At 47.3% G+C, this 24,647-nt stretch overlaps 1 long non-coding RNA gene across 1 annotated transcript; it reads left to right on the plus strand.

Moving 5' to 3' along the window:
- Positions 1-12,164: 12,164 nt before the first annotated feature.
- LOC123100098 (uncharacterized) lies at positions 12,165-12,528 on the plus strand. The gene is made up of 3 exons (XR_006448356.1): positions 12,165-12,222; positions 12,301-12,401; positions 12,477-12,528. It is a non-coding gene; the product is annotated as an uncharacterized lncRNA (long non-coding RNA).
- Positions 12,529-24,647: the final 12,119 nt, after the last annotated feature.

The raw sequence follows: 24,647 nt of genomic DNA on the forward strand, positions 1-24,647 counted from the left end.
ATGGTGGAAAAAGGAATAAACTTTATTTTTTGTTTGGGAACCGCCTATGATACATCTAGCATGGAAAGTATTGGGAACTACTCTATCATTTTCTTTGACAGGAAAAGCATGCCACCCAAAATGTTTTATCTCTATCTTTTTCGCTTTAAGCTCAGGCACCTCTACAAATCCCTACTTCCCTCTACGAAGGGCCTTTCTATTTATTTTATGCAATTTTTATTTTTACTTGAGTCTCCATCTTCTCTTATAAAGCACCAACTAAGGGGCACTATGACCGTACTTGAGCATTGGATGTAGCTAATATGCGAGTGTGTTTCATGAATGGATCAATGATTGAGCATAATGGGCTAGGGATAACTTGCTTTAGCGTTGATATTTTGAAAGACATGGTTGTTTGTTGATATGCTTGGGTATTAAAGTCCTCATGTCAAAACTAGACTATTTCTTTAAACCATATAAAAGTCCAATGTCCATGCTATAAAAGACAGAATATGTGATGAACATGTTAGGCAGCATTCCACATCAAAATTTCTGTTTTTATCATTTACCTACTCGAGGACGAGCAGGAATTAAGCTTGGGGATGCGATATGTCTCCAACGTATCTATAATTTTTGATTGTTTCATGTTGTTATATTATCATTCTTGGATGTCTTACAATCATTTTATATCATTTTTGGGACATACCTATTGGCATAGTGCCAAGTGCCAGTTGCTGTTTTTTGCTTGTTTTTTACATCACAGAAAATTAATATCAAACGGAGTCCAAATGCAGCGAAACTTTTTGTGGATTTTTATGCACCAGAAGTCACCCAATGGGTCGGAGAAGCTCTTGGGGGGTGCCCCGAGGGGGGCACAACCCACCAGGGCGCGCCTAGGCCCCCAGGCGCGCCCAGGTGGGTTGTGCCCACCTCGGTGGCCCCCCGCACCGCCTCTTTACTCTATAAATACCCCAATATTCCAGAAACCCTAGGGGAGTCGACGAAAATCAATTGCAGCCACCGCAAGTTCCAGAAACACCAGATCCAAACTAAACACCATCACGGAGGGGTTCATGTCCTCATTGGGGCCTCTCCGATGATGCGTGAGTAGTCTTTTGTAGACCTACGGGTCCATAGTTAGTAGCTAGATGGCTTCCTCTCTCTCTTGATTCTAAATACAATGGTCTCTTAGAGATCTATTTGATGTAACTCTTTTTGTGGTGTGTTTGTTGGGATCCGATGAACTTTGAGTTTATGATCAGATCTTTGTTTTTATCCATGAAAGTTATTTGAGTCTTTTGATCTCTTATATGCATGATTACTTATAGCCTCGTATTTCTTCTTGGAATCTTTGGTTTAGTTAGGCCAACTAGATCAATTTTTCTTGCCATGGAAAGAGGTGCTTTGTGATGGGTTCGATCTTATGGTGCTTGATCCTAGTGACAGAAGGGGAACCGACACGTATGTATCGTTGCTATTAAGGATAACAAGATGGGGCATATTTATACATAAATAGATCTTGTCTACATCATGTCATCGTTCTTATTGCATTACTCCGTTTCTCCATGAACTTAATACACTAGATGCATGCTGGATAGCGGTCGATGTGTGGAGTACTAGTAGTAGATGCAGGCAGGAGTCGGTCTACTAATCTTGGACGTGATGCCTATATAATGATCATTGTCTAGATATCGTCATGATTGTTTGAAGTTCTATCAATTGTCCAATAGTAATTTGTTTACCCACTGTTGCTATTTTTCTCGAGAGAAGCCACTAGTGAAACATACGCCCCCCGGGTCTCTTCTTTATTATATTTGCCTTTGCGATCTATTTTTATTTTCTTTCATTTTCAGATATATTAATCGGAAAACCCAAAAATACCTTGTTGCAATTTTTATTTATTTATTTTATCTCGCGTTCCCGCGAGATCTATTTATCCAATCTACTATAATTTTACCTATCTTTTTACTCGTGAGGGATTGACAGCCCCTCTCTTACGTCGGGTTGCAAGTATTTGTTCTTTGTGTGCAGGAGCTATTTACGTGGTGTTGCGTGGTTCCCCTACTGGTTCGATAACCTTGATCTCATCACTGAGGGAAATACCTAGCATAGTTGTGCTGCATCATCCCTTCCTCTTTGGGGAAATACCAACGTAGTTCAAGCCGCATCAGCTGCTCATCCATGGTCAGGTGAAAAGAAGAAGAAAAAAGAAATCCTTATTAAAGCGGTTGGGCGGTGAGCACATCCTTCTTCCCCAACAAAGTCCGGGTGACCGTGTGATTTTTTTAGCTGGGAGTAGTGCCTAGGGGATGATAAATTGAAGAATGAATGGAGCAAGCAGCGGAGGCATCGGCATCTTGTGCAGTAAAATACTGACGAGGCAAGCATCACCGGAGATGGGGAAGAAGGATATGCCTCTGGCCATTCATGCGGTTGCCCATGTAAGTGAGGCTCGCGGCAAGGTGCCTCTTCCACCTATTGTTGTACACCCTGTCCTCGACGATTGTCTAGGTCGGGCACCCACAGCGGCCATCGTCGGGTGAGATGACATTGCACACGGCGATGTACCCTTTTTGGTGTGAGCAGAGCCCGACCCACGCATCCAGCTCGCGCATGAATTAGGCTTTGCCGTGGAAAGGTAGGAGCCAGCTCCTGTGACGCGTCCAGGCGAGGCGGCCGTTGTCGAAGGAGAAGGTGCCCCTGTTCGCGAGGGAGCGGAAGATGGTGGATCCATTGGGATGCACCGCTTGGGACGAGACAAGGATGGGCAGCTTGATCGGCGGCGGGCGGAGGGACTCCCACCGCCATTCACCCCAGCCACAGCGTGCTATGAGCTCCTATTTCTATATGATCCTTTCAGGTGTTGCTGCTGTATGATGAAAACTAGCCACTTGGACCATGGAATTTGATAAAAAAAGGTTCTTCATTTAAATTTAGGCAATTATCCTCCGTTTGGAAGACATCGACCAAAGTAGATTGCGCCAAGTAGATGGTATCTTCGTATTTGCGTTTTGACCAAATAATGATGGTTTGTTTTCCTATTATATTAATTATTGTGATGGGTTCAAATCATATTGTTTGTAAGTCAAATTTATTTTCATATGGGCAGCAAAATGACAAAATGAAATTCAATATGGACTTTTCACTAATCATACCACAGATAAGCTGAAAAGCAGGTAATGAAAAGAACTGGTTGGCTTATTATCTGGAGCTTATATTCACATGAGCTTATTTTCATAAGATAACTCAAAAGAACTGGCCCTAAGAACCCTGGTCAACAGCAATGCCAAACAAATAACATGTACCATGATTGCAATGGAGTGACTTACCATACCACATTGTATAGGCTCATCGTTGCACCTCCTTTTTTTGCGATGTTCCATGAAAATTCCCCATACATCTTGTACTAAGAAATCATGTACTTTTTCATTGCCGCGCCCCATCTGCAAGTTGACACAGCTAATTTGAGATATCCCTAGATGATAATACATTGCATATCCCTTGCACATAAATTAACCACCAATTAATGATTGCGTGTGTCGCACGAACTAGTCATGAATCTGTGTACTGGACTTGCAGGCACTCTTAGGGAGCCTAATTTTGTACACTAGCATTCCTTCATGCCACCTACGACTATGTAATGTATGACGTCTATATATCTAATTTAGTAGCCAGTAGTGGTAATCATTGGCTACACAAAAAGGGATTCTTGGTCAAAAATCTTAGCAAAGCGCGCAGGCAGGCACGCAATAATAAAACTGAGAGACCCACTTACAAGATCATACCAATGCTTCAGTCAAATATTTTGGTTGGCCAAGGTGTTAGATGCAAAAGAAACATCGTCCTTGTAGCTGTTGCCAGCTCCATAACATGTAACAGCGACATGTTAGTATATTTGAAGTACAGCAGGAAGGTGATGCTGGACGGGTTTAAAGGTGACAAGTACCTAGGTCGCGGCAGTTGCTTGGCGTCATGGTAGATGGTGGGAATCAAGTTAAAAACGTCAAGGGTGATGCCGCCGCGGTGGCTGTCAGGGTCCGGGAAGGAGATCTAGGACCGTAGACGAGGGTGTTTGTGAAGCGGCTCCAATAGTGTGGACGACGATGTGGACGAAGCGGATCTGAGGCCGTGGAAGAGTGTGTCGGTGAAGCTGCTCCGGCAGTGTTGAGGATGGTGTCGACGATGCGGATCTGCGGCCATGGACGAGGGCATCGGGAAGCGGCTCCGGTAGGGTTGAGGGTGATGTCGACGAAGCAGATCTACGACCGTGGACGAGGCGTCGGGAAGCTACTCCGGTAGGGTTGACAACGGTGTCAACGAATCGGATTTGAGGCTGTCGATCGGGGCGTCGGTGAGGCGGCTCCAGAGGTGTGGACGATGGTGTCGACAAAGTGGCTCCGATGCGATGTAGGAAGGAGCCGCTGCAGATGCGCTGCGATTGACGAGAGCACCGGCGAAGCAGATCCGGCGTGGTGGACAAGACCGGCACTGAATGGGCTTTGATACAGTGCTGGATGAGTAGAGTTTTTAGGAAAGGTGGGAGGGGTAGATGCGGCCGCAGAAGTAGATCCGGCGAGGTGGACGAAATCGACAGTGAATAGGCTCTGCTCGCCGATGGATGAGCAGTCTAGGGTTTCAAGAGGAAGAAGGGGTAGAATCATCGATGAAGTACGAATGACGTGATGTAAGGTGTTCTGGTGCTATGGAGTAGTCGTTTTTGCACGAGGGGAGAGAAAATGGGCGTGTCGTGTGGTGTGGGGAACCGGAAGTTACCAAAGCAACCCCGTCCTATTATGTAAATGAGGGTTGTGTTGTTCTCCATGCACCAAGGCAGAAAGGTAATTTCACATGCTCCAGACTAGGTCGCGAAAATTTTAGAAGGAAGCGGGAGATTTTGCCGCCCGCGGGATCATTCGTATTCAATTTCAACTAATTTTTTACAGTGCAATCAGGAAGCCAGTGATGCGCGATTGTGTACAAGGCACACACGTCAGCAATAACTCATATACTATCAAGTCGACCCCAGAAAAAAAAGACAATAACTCCAGATGATGCCCTGATAACTTGTTGTACGATCACATGGGCGTGGCTGATCGTATGGGTGTAACTGAGGCGCGTTCATAAAAAATGAAGCAAACACTCAGCCTATGTATTTCTAGTAAAACTATATAATTTTGTGCCATTGGTTATTTATTTTAAACACAGTGCATAACAAATGGATATTATGGTCCTCTACTTAGTCAGGGGTTTCGTTTTTATTTATAGAATCTTTAGGAGTTTAGTTAGTGATTTATCCTTTCCCAAAAACTATCTTATTTAGTACAATAGAATATTTGAGCTGAAAAGGTTGAATTATCAGTATCCTTTCAGAAAGAAAAAAAATGAAACTACTCTTTTGTTACTTACAGATATATGCTATAACATATTACCTTTGTGCTTTTCGAATTTCACTATACGCCTGCGAAAACAAATGTCATTAATATCAGTGCCTAAGAATTATTTTGTTTGTGATTCTTATCTGTTCAGCAGAGAGCGATGGATATAGAAGAAATATGGGCAAAACTTTCCCTAGGTGCAGCATCTTCTGCTAATAACCAACCTCAGCAACAACCACTTGTCACGCTAAAAGAAAAGCTAATCTTTCAATTGTTCGACATTAGTCCTTTTGTTCCTAAATACAAGTCCTTTTAGAGATTTTAAATACGGACTACATATGAAGCAAAATGAGTGAATATACACTCTAAAATGCGTCTATATACATCCGTATCTAGTCTTTATTGAAATATCTAAAAGGGCTTATATTTAGAAACGGAGGGAGTAGTTTGGAAAAGCGGCATGGTCAATTTCGTTGATAAATAACTCTCCAGTCCTGAATGACAACTTGGTGGTGAAGCTCATGTGTTGGATGGATTTTAGATGGTCTTTTATCTCTGAATATTTGTACTGAAGCTCATGCGTACTTCAGTACTTGTGGCGAAGTTCCTCTGGAGTTGTTTCCGCGAAGTGATGGGTGGAAGTTGGTGCCACAACAACTTCCCCGATCTCTTCGCCGAACTCTAGGCCTTACCACTCGCGGTTCGCCACATTAGGTGGCTGATCATTGGGGTGCTTGCCTGGACGTTGTGTACGGTTCAGAACAAGCTTGTGATTCAACATATACCTCTGCGACGTGCTACTGAGGCTGTGTTCAAATGGTGTAGTTATTTGCAGTTTTGGTGGCCGCTTAGCCGCCCCCAGGACCGAAACGCCATCAACTCCATCATTGCCCATCTTCGCACGATGGCGCTCCGACTGGCACCGCCGCTTCCCCCTCCACCAGCAGAGCCGGACTAGATCTTCTCCGTCTGCGCCGTCGCCTGTGCTGTGTTTTTATTTTCTTTGTGCTGGTTGAGCTGTGCCCTCAGCAGAACCTTCTTACTGTGTGTTGTGCTACTTTGCGTGTGGCGTGTGTGTATGTGCTTGTTGGGTACTGTGTTGAACCTTGTGCTCGGTAGTTTTGCTTTATATATAAAGTGGGGCGAAAGCCTTTTTTGGTGCTTGTGTCGATATTTTGCTAGGAGATTATCATTTTATCTTTGAATATTTGTATCCCTGAATATTTTTACTGAAGCTCATGTGTTGGATGAATTCTTCTATCTCTGAATATTTGTACTAAAGCTCATTGGTACTTGTGCCGACATTTTGCTAGGAGATTATCATCTTTTCTCTTGAGTATTTGTACCGAAGCTCATGTGTTGGATGAATTTTAGATGGCCTTGTATCTCTGGATATTTCTACTGAAGCTCATGGGCACTTGTGCCGATATTTTGCTAGGGGATTATCATTTTATCTCTGAATATTTGTACTGAAGCTCATTTGTTGGATGCATTTTATATTGCCTTGTATCTCTGAATAATTGTGCAAGAATATTATTTCCTATGGCAATCTGTTTCTTTTTCTATATCTATACCTAATACCTAATACCTAGTACCTATACCTTATATATAATATTAAGGAAGGAAGATTGCATAGTTTTTCTTGTGTCACTTTTTTATATCTGTTGATTTTGTGGTAAACATAAAGATTGACAGCTAAGATTTAAAAGAAGTATTATTAAGGTTTTGTCCTCCCATCGTCCAGTCCCGATTTCATGTGTTATAATGGGCCAGCTGCTCCCGCGTGGTCTAATCCATTGCAAGTGTTGAAATTAAACACGACAAGATGTTTTGCTCAATCATTGTACAGTGTCCTATTCGGATAATATAGGAATTAATCATGATTAGGACTTGGTACGAAAATTCAATTTGGTTCCCGGTAGCACATGCTCCCGGGCCAAAAATATTTTTCAAGTCAAAAAAATAAAGGCAAAAGTTATGTGATCTTAGTCACATTAAAATGCTATCTGCAAATTTTGAGGCAAGAAGGCTAAGCATTTTGGCTTGTAAAAAAACAAATTGAAGGCTAAATATAATCCCGTTTTTGTTTTCTCACCGACGAAACACTGCTGCCCCATTTTGCATAAAATGTGTCAACTATGCTTTCAAGACTAACTCGAATATCTGCAAAAAAAATCAGATTTTTTGATTTTTTTTATATATTGTTTAAATCTATTGTTCATCCGGGAGCCTATGCTCTCGGGAGCCAAAACGCCAGAGGTTAAGTCCACGTATTCACTGTAATCATGTACCCTATTGAGAAATCTATATTTATATCTATATCTATCTATACCTACTAATAAAGCAAGGTGCGTTTCTTCGATTTTTTCATCCGCTCACCGCCGAAAAGATTTTTCTTTTATTTGAGGTGGTACTAAATATTTTTGCATTGTTAGAAAAAAATAATGGTTTGTCCAGAATTTCGTATTTGGGCCACGCACGCTTTGACCAGCGAAACTAGCCCAGTTAATTTACTGCCCATGTAGTGGGGAAACACTATTTACCGCAGTGCGCGCTATATAGTCGGGCCTTCGCATAGGGCACCCAAGACTGGGCCGACCCCTTTTCATTTTTTCTTTACTTATTATTTTGCTGTTTCTTTCCTGTATATTTTATCTTTTCTTCCATTAATTTTATTTTTATTTTTTGGTAAATACAGTTTTTATAGATTTCAATTTTGGTTAAATTTCTGAAAACTTTTCAGAAATTTTAAAAAGTACTTTTTTGAATTATTTTTTTGGAATTTTATTTTTCTCGCTCCAAAATTTGTTCAATATTCAAAAAATTATATTTTTCCCAAATTTTCTTGAGATTTTCAAACACAGTAACATTTTTAAAAATGTTGAAAATTCTAAAATTATTCTTCTTTTACGGAAATGTTCACAAATTGAAAATAATGTTTGCATCTGAAAATCCATTTTCTAAAATTGTTCTGAATGTTAAAAACATGTTCCCATTTTTTTAAACAGAATACCAATTCAAAAAATATTAGTGATTTTATAAAAGGTTCATGTTTTCCAAAAAAGTTTGTAAATTTCAAAAAACTTTTATGTTTCATATTATCTCTCCCGTTGCAACGCACGGGCATATGTGCTAGTAAAAAAAAATCAGACCGACTGCCTTTGTGTGCGTACGTGAGTTGCTACGGCCAGAATCGATCAAATCGATTAGCTAGCTAGGTTAACTACATACATGACTACGTGTGTATTACTTCCGCCTCTTGCGACAGAAACCTAAGATATCTAGCGTGCGCTGTTCATCGTCATCGTGGCGTGTCACCATCCCTAAAAGTACTTGGTGTCGAGGCTGGACTAGCAGCAGTACGATACGTACCAAGGCGCTGCGGTGCACCATCGTGCTAGCAGCAGCAGAGGGGCACGATCACGGCCGTGCGCCGGAGCACGTCGCGCACGAGGATCAGCTGCGCCTACGTACTGTCTTTGTGTACGTACGTGGGGTTCTTGCTCCTTTGCTTTCCCTATACGTGATATACTCATCTACTCGTGGTATAGAACTGTAGGTGAATCAACCAGCTCAACCAGCCAAGTCGAAATACGGTTAGCTGGACAGTGATATCTCTAACTCATCAGGATTTAAGATTATGTTTGGCAGCGAAGTATTTTAAAAACCAAAGTAACGAAAAACCACAGTATTTTAGCATGTAGGTACACAATACTGCAGTTTTGACATACCAGTGTACTTTGAAGTATTCATAATACAGTGACCTGTTTGGCAAGCGATTATATGCAACAACGTAAATTAGCTAGCTAGCTAGCTGTATTGAGCGGTTGCAATGCGCCCGGCCGGTGCTAGCTAGCTAGCCGCATGACTGAACGGCCATGCATAACAAGCAGCCGCATGCACTGAACTGCCCTGCACAAAGCTAGAAGGAGGCAGTTGAACACGACACGGAGCTGCCAACGGCTCCGCGTGGACTCAGGCTTGTCCTCAACTAGATTGAAGATGGCATTTGTCATGTCCATAACCTGCTGCAAGCTTTCCCTGTTGTATTGGATTGGATCCCTTGTGCTAACCAAGGGCAGCGTGCCGGCCAACTTCACGACAGGGCAACAAGACAATTTCGCTCTCCGTTTATAATGGCCTTTCGTTCCTCTGGCTGGCACTGGGCAGCAGGAACGATGCGGCCGTGCGGAGGCAAGGGGGACGAAGATCGGCAAATTTGACAATTTTGACCTATAATCGAAATCAAATCACAGAATGAACTGGTTGCGAAACTATTTCATTCCCCTGACCCTTTTGTGTAGCGCCTGCCACGCCGGCGCCACACCCTACGGTGCAGCGCCTAGCTCTGGGGCGTTGCACCTCTGTCCATCGTGGCAGCCCATGGGCCCGCACCCAGCAGTGCAACGCCTCCGAGCTAGGCGCCGCACATGTAATGTGCAGCGCCTAGCCGCTAGGCGCTACACGTGTAATGTGCAGCGCCTAGCGGCTAGGCGCTGCACTGTGACTTATCTGCAAACGCGCCAGCCCTCTCCTCCCCCACCCTCCCCATTGCCAGTTACAGAAGAAACAGGGCGGCGGCCCTCTGCACTCCCCCTCTCAATCCCCTCTCCCAAATCCTTCCGATCCGACGATTTGGTCCGTGCATTGCTTCACCAATCCATCGTAGAAGGTACTCTCCTCCGATCCCCTTCTTTCTATCCATAGAAAATATTATATTTTGAAGATTTGGGGAACCCTTGTTTGAATCTTGCATGTATTAGATTTGGGGAACTTTTGTTTGAATCTTGCGTATATTAGATTTGGTGAACTTTTGTTAGATTAGAATGTGGTTTGGATAGATAGGTTGACATGTTATTTATATAGTTTGGATATATAGATTGACATGTTATTTCTATGGAAAAGTTATTTGTATGAAGTAGGCCATGTTATACTCGTATTGAGAAAAATGCTTTGGATACATATGCTTTGAATCTTGCTAGTAGGCCTACTTTAGTTTTTTTGAATTGAAAAGATAATCGTGTTGACAAGAATGCTTTGTTGAAATTGTTAGGATGGTTTGGCTTCTCGATGATCATTGGGACAAACAACACCGTTCGTACGCTATGTCGGTGCAGCAGCGGGTAATACTGAAAGTGGCCGGTGTTATGAATTTCGTATGTTTTTTCAAACACAAATGCCCCATATGTAATGTTATGATTTGTTTGTTTGTAGGAGCTTGCACCTCTGAAGCTTCGGTCTCACGGGATCAGCCTTGGAGGAATGCGCTATGATGAGCGGTACACACCTTATGTTAGGGAGGCAGGACTTCTCCCTTTCATTGAGTTGGTCCGCCGGTCGACGCCACCCAACAACGCTGCAGCACTCACCGCGCTTATTGATCATTGGAGGCCGGAGACACACACTTTCCATCTTCGGACCGGGGAGATGACCTTGACGCTGCAGGATATTGCTATGATCACCGGTCTTCCTATCGATGGCAATCCTTTATGTATGAACACCGATTCTGAAGGGTGGCGCGCGCAGATGCAAGCCCTTATCGGTATGGTTCCTCCGGAGCCTCGGGAGCCAGAAGCAGAAGATAAGAAGAAGGAAAGAGTCGCAGCGGGCGCTACTTTCACGTGGATATCATCGAACTTCTGTCATTGCCCCGATGATGCTAACGAGGACATGGTGAAGACATATGCTCGTGTCTACATGTGGTACGTGATATCGAGGACAATGTTTGCTGATGGCACAGGCAAGAATGCTCCATGGATGTGGCTGAAGGCGTTGACCGTCTTCGATAGCAAATGGAGTTGGGGTTCGGCGACACTAGCTTACTTGTATCGACAGGTATGAAGTTGTTTCCTTTTCACTTCATTGATACATTATCAATGCGCTCTTGCGGCAAATTTGACCATGTTCTTTTTTATGTGCAGTTGGACGAAGCCAGTTGTAGGTACACTGGAGGTATTGGTGGTTGTCTGCTCGCACTTTCCATATGGAGCTGGGAGCATTTGCCGGTTGGACGACCTAAGACCGTGAAGTACGAGGATTGGGACGATAAAGACGACCCACTACGGTTCCCCACTTGGGCTTACAAGTGGGATGTGTTAAATGAGACGACGGATGATCCCTCGGTAATGTACAAGTTGTACAAGAGCGAGCTGGACGCGATCACGCCTGAGCAGGTGAACCGACCTTGCATAAGTGATTATCATGCTTGTATCTTCACTCGATATCAATTTTGCATTCAATCCCATTATGCAGGTGGAATGGGAGCCGTATGGAAAAGGAGAGAGTTTTGGTAACCCTATAGAGTTCAGGCTTAATCCGATGTGCATTAGGGATAGGGATCTCTGGCATATGCGGTGCCCACTGATATGCAACTGGGCGGTTGAGCTTCACCTGCCACATCGGGTGTTCCGCCAGTTTGGTTTGTTCCAGCCACACCCGCCGGAGTGGGAGGACACGGACAAGTTGCTACACGCGTAAGATATAATTAACCTTGAGCACTTAGCAGCTTCTCGACGGTTTCGATGATGCTAATATTCTGTTTCTAACTTGCAGGTTGGATAGGAAAAAGCAGCGGAAGATCAAGGATTGGGCCAGCCATCACATGAAGTATGTCGTGCAGTTCGCTCTTAGTGTGGAGCAAGCAAGGGCTGGAAAACGAGCCCAGCTTCGTGAGCACTGCCCGATCGCGTTCAACAACTATCTCGCATGGTTTCTTGCAAGTACCCGCGTGGAGGTATGCCAGCCGGCGTATGCTGAGGAGATTCTGGAAGAACCCACCATTTTTGATGAGGTAGCCCAGCACCAGTACAACGCATTAGTCAGGAAAGGCAACTCGGTGATCCCTTCAGCTCCAATGATGAACTTTGTGGTTAGCCCTTTTTGCTTTTCCATTCGCACTTTTCACATCTTCGCTTGCCTAACACTTTGATACCGTTTCTGTTCATAGCGTGCCCAGATCAAGAAAGCAGCTGACGAGACCGAGACTATTCTGAAACAACTCCGGCTGGCAAAAGCGATGGGGAAGGTGCACTTCGAGAATTCATTAAGGTTCACATCTCCTTCAAACTAGCACTTAACATTTGTTGGTACGTTCCATGTCTCATTCACTTGTACATGTTGCAGCGCCAGGGCCAAAAGTTAAGGCGGCTATCAAACCTTTTCGGTTGTCGTGACCCCGAGTATGTGTGACGCCCCCGATTTGACCGTACACTAATCATGCACGCAAATGTGTACGATCAAGATCAGGGACTCACGGGAAGATATCACAACACAATTCTAAAACATAAATAAGTCATACAAGCATTATAATACAAGCCAGGGGCCTCGAGGGCTCGAATACAAGTGCTCGATCATAGACGAGTCAGCGAAAGCAACAATATCTGAGTGCATACATAAGTTAAACAGGTCTGCCTTAAGAAGGCTAGCACAAACTGGGATACAGATCGAACGAGGCGCAGGCCTCCTGCCTGGGATCCTCCTAACTACTCCTGGTCGTCATCAGCGGGCTGCACGTAGTAGTAGGCACCTCCAGTGTCGTAGGTGTCGTAGGTGTCGTCGTCGACGGTGGCGTCTGGCTCCTGGACTCCAACATCTGGTTGCGACGACCAGATAGGAAGGAAAGGGGGAAAGAGGGAGAGAAGCAACCGTGAGTACTCATCCAAAGTACTCGCAAGCAAGGAGCTACACTACATATGCATGGGTTATATCTGTAAAGGGGCATATCAGTGGACTGAACTGCAGAATGCCAGAATAAGAGGGGGATAGCTAGTCCTGTCGAAGACTACGCTTCTGGACATCTCCACCTTGCAGCATGTAGAAGAGAGTAGATTGAAGTCCTCCAAGTAGCATCGCATAGCATAATCCTACCCGGCGATCCCCTCCTCGTCGCCCTGTTAGAGAGCGATCACCGGGTTATATCTGGCACTTGGAAGGGTGTATTTTATTCAGTATCCAGTTCTAGTTGTCATAAGGTTAAGGTACAACTCCGGGTCGTCCTTTTACCGAGGGACACGGCTATTCGAATAGATAAACTTCCCTGCAGGGGTGCACCACATAACCCAACACGCTCGATCCCATTTGGCCGGACACACTTTTCTGGGTCATGCCCGGCCTCGTAAGATCAACGCGTCGCAGCCCCACCTAAGCACAACAGAGAGGTCAGCACGCCGGTCTAACCCTATGCGCGCAGGGGTCTGGGCCCATCGCCCTATGCACACCTGCACGTTGCGTACGCGGCCGGAAGCAGACCTAGCCTAGTGGCGTTCCAGTCCAATCCGGCGCGCGCCACTCAGTCGCTGACGTCAAGAAGGCTTCGGCTGATACCACGACGCCGGGATACCCATAACTACTCCCGCGTAGATGGCTAGTGCGTATAGAACAAATGGCCAGACTCAGATCAAATACCAAGATCTCGTTAAGCATGTTAAGTATCCGCGAACGCTGACCAGGGTCAGGCCCACCTCTCACCTAGGCGGTCTCAACCTGCCCTGTCGCTCCGCCACAAAGATCCACTTGCGGGTACTCCTACGAGCCGACCCGACTTTAGTCATCACATGTGTCATGTATATAGTATATAAGTATATACCCGTGATCACCGCCCAGGTGAACACGGCCCGATAGTATAGCACAGCAGACGGACAAGAATGTAGGGCCACTGATGGAAAACTAGCATCCTATACTAAGCATGTAGGATTGCAGGTACAGGTATCAACAGTAGTAGCAAGGATAGGCTATGCATCAGGATAGGATATCGAAAAGCAGTAACATGCTACACTACTCTAATGCAAGCAGTATAGAGAAGAATAGGCGATATCTGGTGATCAAGGAGGGGGCTTGCCTGGTTGCTCTGGCAAGTAGGAGGGGTCGTCGACTCCGTAGTCAAACTGGGCAGCAGCAGTGTCGGTCTCGTAGTCTACCGGAGAGAAGAGGGGGAAGAAACAGTAAATACAATGCAAACATAAGCATGACGATGCGTGACATGACAATGAGCGGTGCCAGGTGTGCCCTAACGCGACAGTAGGTGGTACCGGCGAAGGGGGGGAACAACCGGGAGGTATTCCCGATGTTTCGCGTTTTCGGACAGACGGACCGGAGGGGGAAAGTTGCTAGTTCGATAGGTTAGGGAGGTGTGGTGGACGAACGGACTGCGTGCTCGGATTCGTCTCGTCGTTCTGAGCAACTTTCATATAGAAAACATTTTCATCCGAGTTACGGTTTAAAAGATATGAATTTTCAAAGTTTATCGGAATTTCTGGAATTATTTGAATTAAGCAAAAATGAATTATGACGTCAGCATGAGGTAATGCTGACGTCAGCAGGTCAACAGGTCGGCTGACCAGTCAAACCAGACAGGTGGGTCTAGTGGGACCCACATGTCAGCCTCTGTTAGTCTAACAGTAATTTAAACTAAACTAACAGTCTAATTAGAGGGGTGGGCCCCATATGTCAGTGAGTGATTAGGTTAATTAATTAGTTTTATTTATAAAAACATTTTTTTTGTTAATTTTGCGGCGGGGCCCGCATGTCAGTGGCTGGGCCTGCCCAGTCAGCACGTTGACTGGGTTGACCCAGTCAACGGGGCCCACGGGGCCCACTGGCAGTGGCACTGGGGTGGCCCCAGGCCAGCCACGTCGGCGGCCGGCGCTGGAGCAACTCCGGCGACCAAAACAGCGGCGGTCCCTTGCCGGAGTTGGCCGGAAACGCGCGACGGGGCTCGGGGAGGAGCGGGGCTAGGCCCATTCGAAGGAGCTCGCAGCGCCGCATCCAGTGGTGGCCGTAGGTTCGCCGAACCTGGCCGGAATCGGCGCCGGCGAGCGGCGGAGGCGGCGGCGCGCACGGGTGCCCGACGGAAACGGGCTACGGCGGGCTATCGAGCAAGCGGAGGGGCTGGGGAGCATCTACGTGCGGTGGGGAGTGCTGCGGGCTTGAGCCCGTGACCAAAAGGTCACCGGAGCCTTGCCGGCGCCGAGCTCCGCGGCGCTGCGTTCGGGCGCGCGTGGGGAAGCAGCTAGGGGGCGCGCGAGAGCGAAAGGACAGGGGAGGAGGGGGAGAAGCTCACGGCGAGGCTGTAGGGGGACGGCAGTGTGCTCGGGGAGGCTCGTCGGAGGCGAAACGGGGCGGCGATTGACGGCGGCCGTGCGGGGAAGAAGAGCTCGGGGAGGTCGTTGCAGGGGCTCCGGTCTCCAACGGGCTGCACCAGACGAAGCAGCGGGCGACGGCGGTCCTTGGAGACACCTTGGGGCGGCGAGGTGGGTACGGTGGCTGTGTGAACGACGGTGAACGGCGGCGACCGCGTCGGGCGTGGGGAAGGAAGGAGCGGCGCGGATCTGGGGGGGAAGAGAGAGGCGCAAAGGCCGAGAGGAGAGCGGGGGCGAGTGGGAGAGAGGCCCGAGGAGGCGGGGGGGCGCTGGCGTCCTTATCCTCCCCATCGCCGGCGAGGGGGTGCGGCGGGGACCGGCCCCTGTTCCGACACCGGTCGGGGGAACAGGGAAGGGGGGCGAGTGGGAGAGGTGGGCTGGGCCGGGGGTCGGCCCAGTTGGGCCAGGGGTCTAGTGGGGGGGGCCTTCTCCCTTTTCTTTTTCTTTTTTTTCTTTGTTCTGTGTTCTTTTGCATTTCTTTTTATTTGTTTAATTTCTTTTCTGTTTTATTTCATTTAAAAGTATTTAGGCATTTTATAAAAATGTGTTTTCTCCACAATAATTATCAGTGCAATTTCTGGCATGGCCCGAACATTTTTGTTTAAATTTTTGAAAACTTTTATTTTCCACTTTAAATTTAATTGAAGTTTGAATTAGGAGTTTGAAAAGAAATGTGTTTCAAATGTGATCAAGCCCTGTTTAGCAACATGATTAGCTTAATCACAGAGAGTTACTGTAGCATGATTCTCGGGGTGTTACAGTATGTATCACCAGAACGGTCTAGGTCGGCGACACCATCAGATCCCGCTTCGGGGCAGAGCCATGGTGAACCTTTCGAGGATGAGGATGTGGGTGTGGTCACCCAAGAGGTATGTCATGACGATATATATCCATTTGTTGATGCATTGCTAACTATATCCTCACACACGGTCTTTCCATATATTTTGTTGATGCATAGGTTGCTGATGATATGACCTTGGGGACATACCAGGCTCGGTCTGCATACGAGTTGAAGCCTAGGAGGGGAATCAACAAGTACACACCTGAAGACTTCACCCAAAGGGGCAAAAGGACGGTCGGCACCTCGCGGAAGGCGGCTTTGGATGACTATTTGGATGACGATGTCGAACCGGAGGCGGAGCCGGAGCCGGAGCGGGTTCCTCTTCCTAGGAAGGTGAAGAAGATAAGCGTCAAGAGGGGGGAGGAGCCAGCAAGCGTGGAAAGCACTAGTCATCTTAGTTTTTTTATAATGTTGAACTTCGAGTGCAATTTGTTATGTCGTTGAACTTGGAGTGGTCGTACCTTTTATGTCGTTGAACTTGGAGTGGTGGTACCTTTTATGTCGTTGAACTTGGAACTTATTGTGATGGTCCTTTCTAAGAAATGATGTCTGTGGTGAACCCTTTTTGAACCTGAATGTTTGTTATACGAATTGTTGAACTGTGGCTGCAAATGACCCAGTAGAGGGGGGGGGGAGGAGGCACAGTAGGTGGTCTGTAACTTGCCATACTTCTGTTGTTCTCTGGATTGCTACTGACCTGTGCAGCGCCTAGCATGGAGGCGCCGCACTCTACAGTGCAACGCCTAGCTCGCAGGCGCTGCACTATAGAGTGTGGTGCCTCCGGGCTAGGCGCTGCATATGTCTGTAACTAGCCATACTTCTGTTGTTCTCTGGATAGCTACAGACATATGCAGCGCCTAGCTTGGAGGCGCCGCACTCTACAGTGCAACGCCTAGCCCGCAGGCGCTGCACTATAGAGTGTGGCGCCTCCAAGCTAGGCGCTGCATATGTCTGTAACTAGCCATACTTCTGTTTTTCTCTGGATAGCTACAGACCTGTGCAGCGCCTAGCTTGGAGGCGCCGCACTCTACAGTGCAACGCCTAGTGCGCAGGCGCTGCAATATAGAGTGTGGCGCCTCCGTGCTAGGCGCTACATATGTCTGTAACTAGCCATACTTCTGTTGTTCTCTGGATAGCTACAGACATATGCAGCGCCTAGCTTGGAGGCGCCGCACTCTACAGTGCAACGCCTAGCTCGCAGGCGCTGCACTATAGAGTGCGGCGCCTCCAAGCTAGGCGCTGCATATGTCTGTAGCTATCCAGAGAGCAACAGAAGGTATGCCTCCAGTTTCAGGCAAAAATTTCGCTAAGTGTTTGTGCAGCGCCTTGCATGGAGGCGCCGCACTATACAGTGTAGCGCCTAGCCTCCAGGCGCTGCACTGTACAGTGTGGCGCCTCCTAGCTAGGCGCTGCACTGGTCTGTAGCTAGCAGGAACAACAGAAGGTACTCTATAGTTTGAGGCACTTGGACTTGGACTTAGTGAATTTTTTAGCTATCTAGAGAGCCACAGCAGCTAGGCGCCACATGGTAGATTGCAGCGCCCAAGTACTTCACGACACATAGTAGTTCATAACACATAGTACTTCACGACACATAGTAGTTCTTACAACCAAATCAAGGAGGAGACATAGTAGTTCACCGCACATAGTAGTTCTTACAACCAAATCGAGGAGGAGACATAGTAGTTCACGGCACATAGTAGTTCACAACCAAATCAAAGAGGAGACATAGTAGTTCACAACCAAATCGAAGAGGAGACATAGCTCTATTGCGTAGAGCAAGGCCCCTTTCCCTTCTTCTTCTTCCTCTCTTCTTCCTCTTCCTCCTCCCTTTTTCTTATGAGGTGAGCCTCCTTAACCACCCTCTACATGAATATCTGATTGTCCCTCTCTTCTTTTTCAGCTGCAATTGCCCAAAGCTTCATGGTTCTTTCTTCAAAATCCTGTTGACGCTTCTTCTGTGCCTCCTCAACTTGCCTCATCAACGCTTGCTCCCTAGCGCGCATCGCATTTGCCGCACTCTGTTTTCGCTTCCTCTCCTTCTCAAGCTCCTCTTCCTTCTTCTTCTTTAGCTTGGCTGCATCCTCCTCTCTAAGCTTCTTCGCCGCCTTCTCCCACCATCCGGCCATCTCATCTTCGCCATCCTCCTTCATCGTTGGTTTGTTGGGTTGGGAAGCCGCCATACCTACAATGAGTGGAACATAATGGTTAGTAAGGACAATAAGAACAAATGGAAGCACATATGAAAAAGAAGAACATATGGAAAAACAATAACATATGATACATTATAGTTAGTGAGGAACATACGGAAACGATCCATCTAGGTATCCAAACATTCCTCTATAACGAACTTGCGCTTGTCCATCACCACGACCAAGTCCACCACCAAGGCCAAGACCATCACCAAGGCCGAGACCATCACCACGGCCATTACCACCACGTCGAGCTCTTCCACCACCACGGCCGAGACCACCACCACCACCTCTACCACCACCACGGCCTCTTGTAAGTCCAAGTTGCCGACCTCTTTGTTGCCTAGATCCTCTTTGGCTAACACTTGGTTGGCTAGGCACTTGTTGGCTACCACTTGGTTGCCTTGGCACTTGTTGGCTACCACTAGGTTGGCTAACACTTGGTTGGCTTCGCACTTGTTGGCTACCACTTGGTTGCCTTGGCACTTGTTGGCTACCACTAGGTTGGCTAACACTTGGTTGGCTAGGCACTTGTTGGCTACCACTTGGTTGCCTTGGCACTTGTTGGCTACCACTAGGTTGGCTACCACTTGGTTGGCTTCGCACTTGTTGGCTACCACTAGGTTGGCGACCACTAGGTTGGCTACCACTTGGTTGGCTCCCTTGTGTAGCTCCATGTTGGCTTGTGCTTGCATCGTTTTTCTTGGACCTTTTCCTTGGTTTCGTACATTTTCTTTTGTTGTGGCCATGACCTTTGCACTCCCCACAACGGGAGCTCTCACGAGGCTCTTGGAATTGGTCGTTGCCCGCTTCGCGGCGCCCACCATGGCCCCATCCGTCCATGTCGCCTCTAAGACGCTTTGTCTTACGTCTACCCCGTTTAACAACCTTCAACTCCGGATCCGGCCATAGTTGAACTCCATGATACTCCGGCCATTGTGATTGGTCAAAGTATGGGTGAAAGCGGGGAGCCCATGTTTTCTTGACCGTCATGATTGAGAACTCGGACTCCCTCACGGTGCGTGGGTGATTGATGTCCACATTCCTAACGCGGCCGGCGGCATACAAATGTGAGCATGGGAGATGAAGCAACAATGGCGTCCCGCAAGTGCAATCACATTGTGTTAACGACACCTTGAAAGCTCGACCTCCATGTTGCCGGCCATCGTTTGTGGTTCCTCCTGGCTCTTTCACTTCATACTTCCACTCTTCATTGTCATATAATATAGCTTCTTCTGAGTCCGCCTTCCGTGATTGAAATAGCAACCATTCATCAACTTTGGGTGGGAACTTGTACTTGTACTTCCGTGGGTTCTCACCCGCTATCTGTGCATCGGTTTCCATCGAGTACTTTACAAAGTACGCATTCATCTTGTCAAATGTGTATTGAACTATTGTCATCACGGGTAATCCACGTGCACCTTTGAGCACCCTATTGAAGCATTCGGCCATATTGCTTGTCATTTGACCGTATCTCCGGCCATCTTCATCAAAAGCACGTGCCCACTTGTTCCGGTATTGAATGTGCCTATTGAGAAACTCTTGACCCCCGGGATCAAGTTTTTTGTGTGCGAGCAATTTGTTGTACAAAGTGGCGAAGCGCTTATCGGAGAAAGCGAGACAACAATCTTGAAGATCATCGGCCAACTCCTTAAGGCCACATGCCCTATAGAAGTTCGAACAAAAGTGCCTCATGCACCATCGATGGTGCAACGGAGCATGCCCGGGAATGTCAATCTCCACGGCGTTAAGAATTCCTTGATTCCGATCCGATATGACACAAATTTCCCTTTGAGCGGGTAACACCTTTGTCCTCAAAAGATGCAGAAACCACTCCCAGTTGTCATTGTTTTCCACCTCAACCAAAGCAAATGCCAATGGCAACACCCGGTTATTGGCATCACTTGCTATCGCGACCAACAAGGTGCCCTTGTATTGTCCGGTCAAGAACGTGCCATCAATTGCGATGACCGGCCTACAATGTTCGAAAGCCCTCACACATTGCTCGAACGCCCAAAAAGCACGGCCAAATACTCTGACTTTCCTTCCTTCATGAACCGTTGTTTGGTGCCCATGAGGCTCGACCACATGAACCATGCCCGGGTTTGTCGCGGCCATGGCTAACAACAACCTAGGGATTCGGTTGTATGCTTCCTCCCATGTACCATACAACATCTTAAATGCGGCTTGCTTCGCCTTCCATGCCTTGCCGTATTTCACCTTGTAATGAAAGATGGCTTTCACAAGGTCAATGACATGTTGGACGCTCATTGTTGGAAGTGTGGATATTGAGTTCGAGAGCCTGTAAGCGATGAACTCGGACGTGAGTTGTTTGTGGTCTTGGGACACAATCTTGCCATCCACCCTTTTGCCTTGGCACATGTGAGTTGGCACACAACTCACTACATGCCAAGTTGGACCTCCTTTCCATGGTCTTGCACGCACAATCCACGGACAACCGCCACGGCGTCTTGCCACTCCTTGTTGGACCTCCTTTCCACGACCTCTACCACCACCACGTCCTCTTGTAAGTCCAAGTTGGACCTCCTTTTCATCTTCACATGCACATGCAACCGTGTAGCGCACATTGACGTCCGAGTGCACCACCTTGTGTGGACGATAATGCGTAACCGAGTAGTTGTCGAGCCACATCTTCAAATCCAACAAGCTATCGAACTTAGAACCTTTAGCAATCCGGTTCTTGTCGTCTACCAAATCACGGTGAGAGCTTGGCCTAACCCCAAGAGGTACACATTGGCCACCATCTACCACGGCTTCATCAGCGAGACTAACATCCTTGAACAATGTAGTCCGATGATCCCGACCAAATACCTTCTCGAAAGCTTCGGCCTCCTTCACCGTGAACCCCTCCGCATCAACTTGTTCATCGGGACCATCGTCATCTGAGTCCGATGCATATGCACGGGAAAAAGGGATGGACTGGTCCATTGTCTCTTGCAAATGATATTTGTCGAGATCACCCACATTGTTGTCATGGAGATCAACTTCATTGTCATCGTCCGCATACTCATCATTGTCCTCTTGCAAAGATTCATCTTGGTTGTTTCTATACGAGCTCAATGTTGGCCTCACTTCTTGAGTCAAAAGAGGTTCAACAATTTCATCTCGCTTCAAGGATGGGGGGCTACTAGCAACCAAAGGGGAGGGGTTCCGGTTCAAGTCCAAATGCAAAGTTGAATCAACCTTCTTCGTTGCAAATAACTCAAGAGCCTTGTCTAGTGATTCGGCCACCGTCTCCTTGTATGCAACCCAACGTTGCTCCGAGTTTACACGCATTGTCTTCCAACGGATGTGCATTCCAAAACCAACATCATGCCTTCCCTCCAACTCAATGATATCACTAGGGTCCATCCAATTCAAATCTTTCCTAACTTGTTGCAAGAGCTCCGCATAGCTAGGACTACTATCAAACACCATGTCAAACTCATCCGGGTCCGGTTCTTTATTGCCTTTCAAAAAGGCGTCTTTGTCCCCATGATGAACAAACACACATGTTCTTCCCATCCCTATAAGCATTCAAAGAACACAAGGTAACATTGCTTCCATGAGTACTAATCCATGGATTAACACCGAATACAAACCCTAATATATATATGAAACAACAACCCTAACCCTAACCATAACCCTAACCCTAACCATAACCATAACCCTAACCATAACCCTAGCCCTAAACCTAACCCTAGCACCAACATAAGAACACCCATAAGAATAACCCTAGCATACTAACAAAGCCTAATCATAGAAATTGGCAAACAAACATCTCACATCTCCATGCAAATCTCTAGATCCAAACAAAACTAGGGTTTCCCCAAACTACCAACAAATGAGCAATGGGAGAACTTTACTTCGATCAAAACAAGGGATCGGAGATTATTACCTTGAGGGAGGGTTTGACTTCGAAATCCACGGACAAATTCTTCAAATTTGCAAGATTTGGAAGAAGATTTGAGAGGGGGGGAGTGGGAGAGGGGGCAAAGCTCGGGGAGAGAGTGAGAGAGTGTGTGGTGGGGGGGGGGGGGGGGGGGAGGGGGCCCCAGCCAAGTGGCTGGATAAGTCACAGTGCAGCGCCTAGCGGCTAGGCGCTGCACATTACATGTGCGGCGCCTAGCTCGGAGGCGTTGCACTGCTGGGTGCGGGCCCATGGGCTGCCACGGTGGACAGAGGTGCAACGCCCCGGAGCTAGGCGCTGCACCATAGGGTGTGGCGCCGGCGTGGCGGGCGCTACACAAAAGGGTTAGGGGTGTGAAATAGTTTCGCATCCAGTTCATTCTGTAAATTTATTTCGTTTCCAGGTTCAAATTGTCAAATTTGCCACGAAGATCAGCATACTCGCTTTGATCTCTCCTTTGCATGATGGCCGTGGCTTAAAGGCAGGAAGGAGACGAGCGCTGCAGCGTTTCTTTCGCGTGCTCGGTTTTAAAAAAAGAGGTCGAGGGTTCTTTTTTTTAGACAGAGAAAAAACTGTGGTTTTTAATATACTGTAGTTTTAATACCCTTGTTTTCTCTAATTGCCAAACAGCTCTCAGGAATTAAAACTGTGGTATTTTATAATTTTAAAAAACTGTAGTATTCTCTGAATACTTAGAAAAAACTTTGTTACCAAATGGGGCCTAAGTCCTGATGCTCGCATTTATCTTGGATTTATTTTAACATTTCTGGCAATACGCGTTCAGTGGAAGAAGACGTTTCCGTCGACTACAAGGCGCCTACGATGTTTTCGTAAAACTCAAGATGATATGCCGGCTCAGTCTCTCGGAGATGTTCATAGGGTAGGGTGTGCGTGTGTGTATTCATAGAGATGAGTGTATTTGTGTTTATATGAGCATTTGTGTCTGTATTGATGTTTAAAAAAGTCAAAATACGGTCGGTGTCCATTCAAGTCTCGGACTCACAGGAAACAGGAGTTTTTGGTTGTTTGAGCGCTGGTGTAAATGGATACGAGGATTCCTCCTACCTGACGCTCATTGAGTCAGTTTTTTTTAGCAAAACACACTTGGACTTTATTATTAATGTTTTAAAGGAGAAACTTTCAATCTATTCATTATCTATCGTGACAATACAGAGAATATCATAATTTTAAAAATTATAATTAGATCCGTGGATCACCTAGCGACGACTAAAAGCACCGGAGAGCGTATATCATCGCCCTTTCCTCGTGGAAGCCAGACAAACATTGTTACAGTAGACAATCGAAAAGTCTTGCTAAGGGCCCAAAGTATTAAGGCACCGAAACAACATCTGCCGCCCATGAAGAGAAACGTAGACGAAAGGATCAAATCCAGAAAGCGGTAGGTGAACGACTGCATTCCATCTCCCAGTGAGGACACTTGTAAAGCATGATGCACATTTCCACCGCCAGAACCTCACCGCTGTGCTGGCGCTCGACCCGGAAGGTTGCCAGTCGAAGCAGCATCCGCGTCCTGGACTCGGTGAAAATGTCGTAGCCCTTGCGCGTGATGGTCTCGAGGAGGCAGAACTCGGCGTCGCCCATGTAAGTGAGGCTCGCGGCAAGGTACCTCTTCCACCTATGGTTGTACACCCTGTCCTTGACGGTTGTCCAGGTCAGGCATTCACACCGGCCGTCATCGGGTGAGATGACATTGCACACGGCGATGTACCCTTTTTGGTGTGAGCAAAGCCCGACCCACGCATCCAGCTCGCCACGAAGTAGGCCTCCCCGTCGAAAGGCAGGAGCCAGCTCCCGTGACCCGTCCGGGCGAGGCGGCCAGTGTCGAAGGAGAAGGTGCCCCTGTCCTCGACGGAGAGGAAGATGGTGGATCCGTCAGGATGCACCGCTTGGGACGAGACAAGGATGGGCAGCTTGATCGGCGGCGGGCGGAGGGACTCCCACCGCCATTCACCCCAGCCACGGCGGGGCGCCGGTCCAAGTTTCTCCATCGAGGGAACAAATTTGTAGTTGAAGCCATCGTACTCGGTCTCGAGGGCGTAGATGTCGGCGCCGACAGTTAGGAACTCGGCGAGCTCCTTTGGAGCGAGCAGCGGAGGGCATACGGCCACCTGCGACGTCGCGCTATCGTACACCATGGTATTGTGGCCGGCGTCCGCGTCCTTGTAGAAAGCGAAGATCTTGCTGCCGACGCAC

This window comes from Triticum aestivum, chromosome 4D, assembly GCF_018294505.1.
Source record: "Triticum aestivum cultivar Chinese Spring chromosome 4D, IWGSC CS RefSeq v2.1, whole genome shotgun sequence".
NCBI classification, from domain to species: domain Eukaryota; kingdom Viridiplantae; phylum Streptophyta; class Magnoliopsida; order Poales; family Poaceae; genus Triticum; species Triticum aestivum.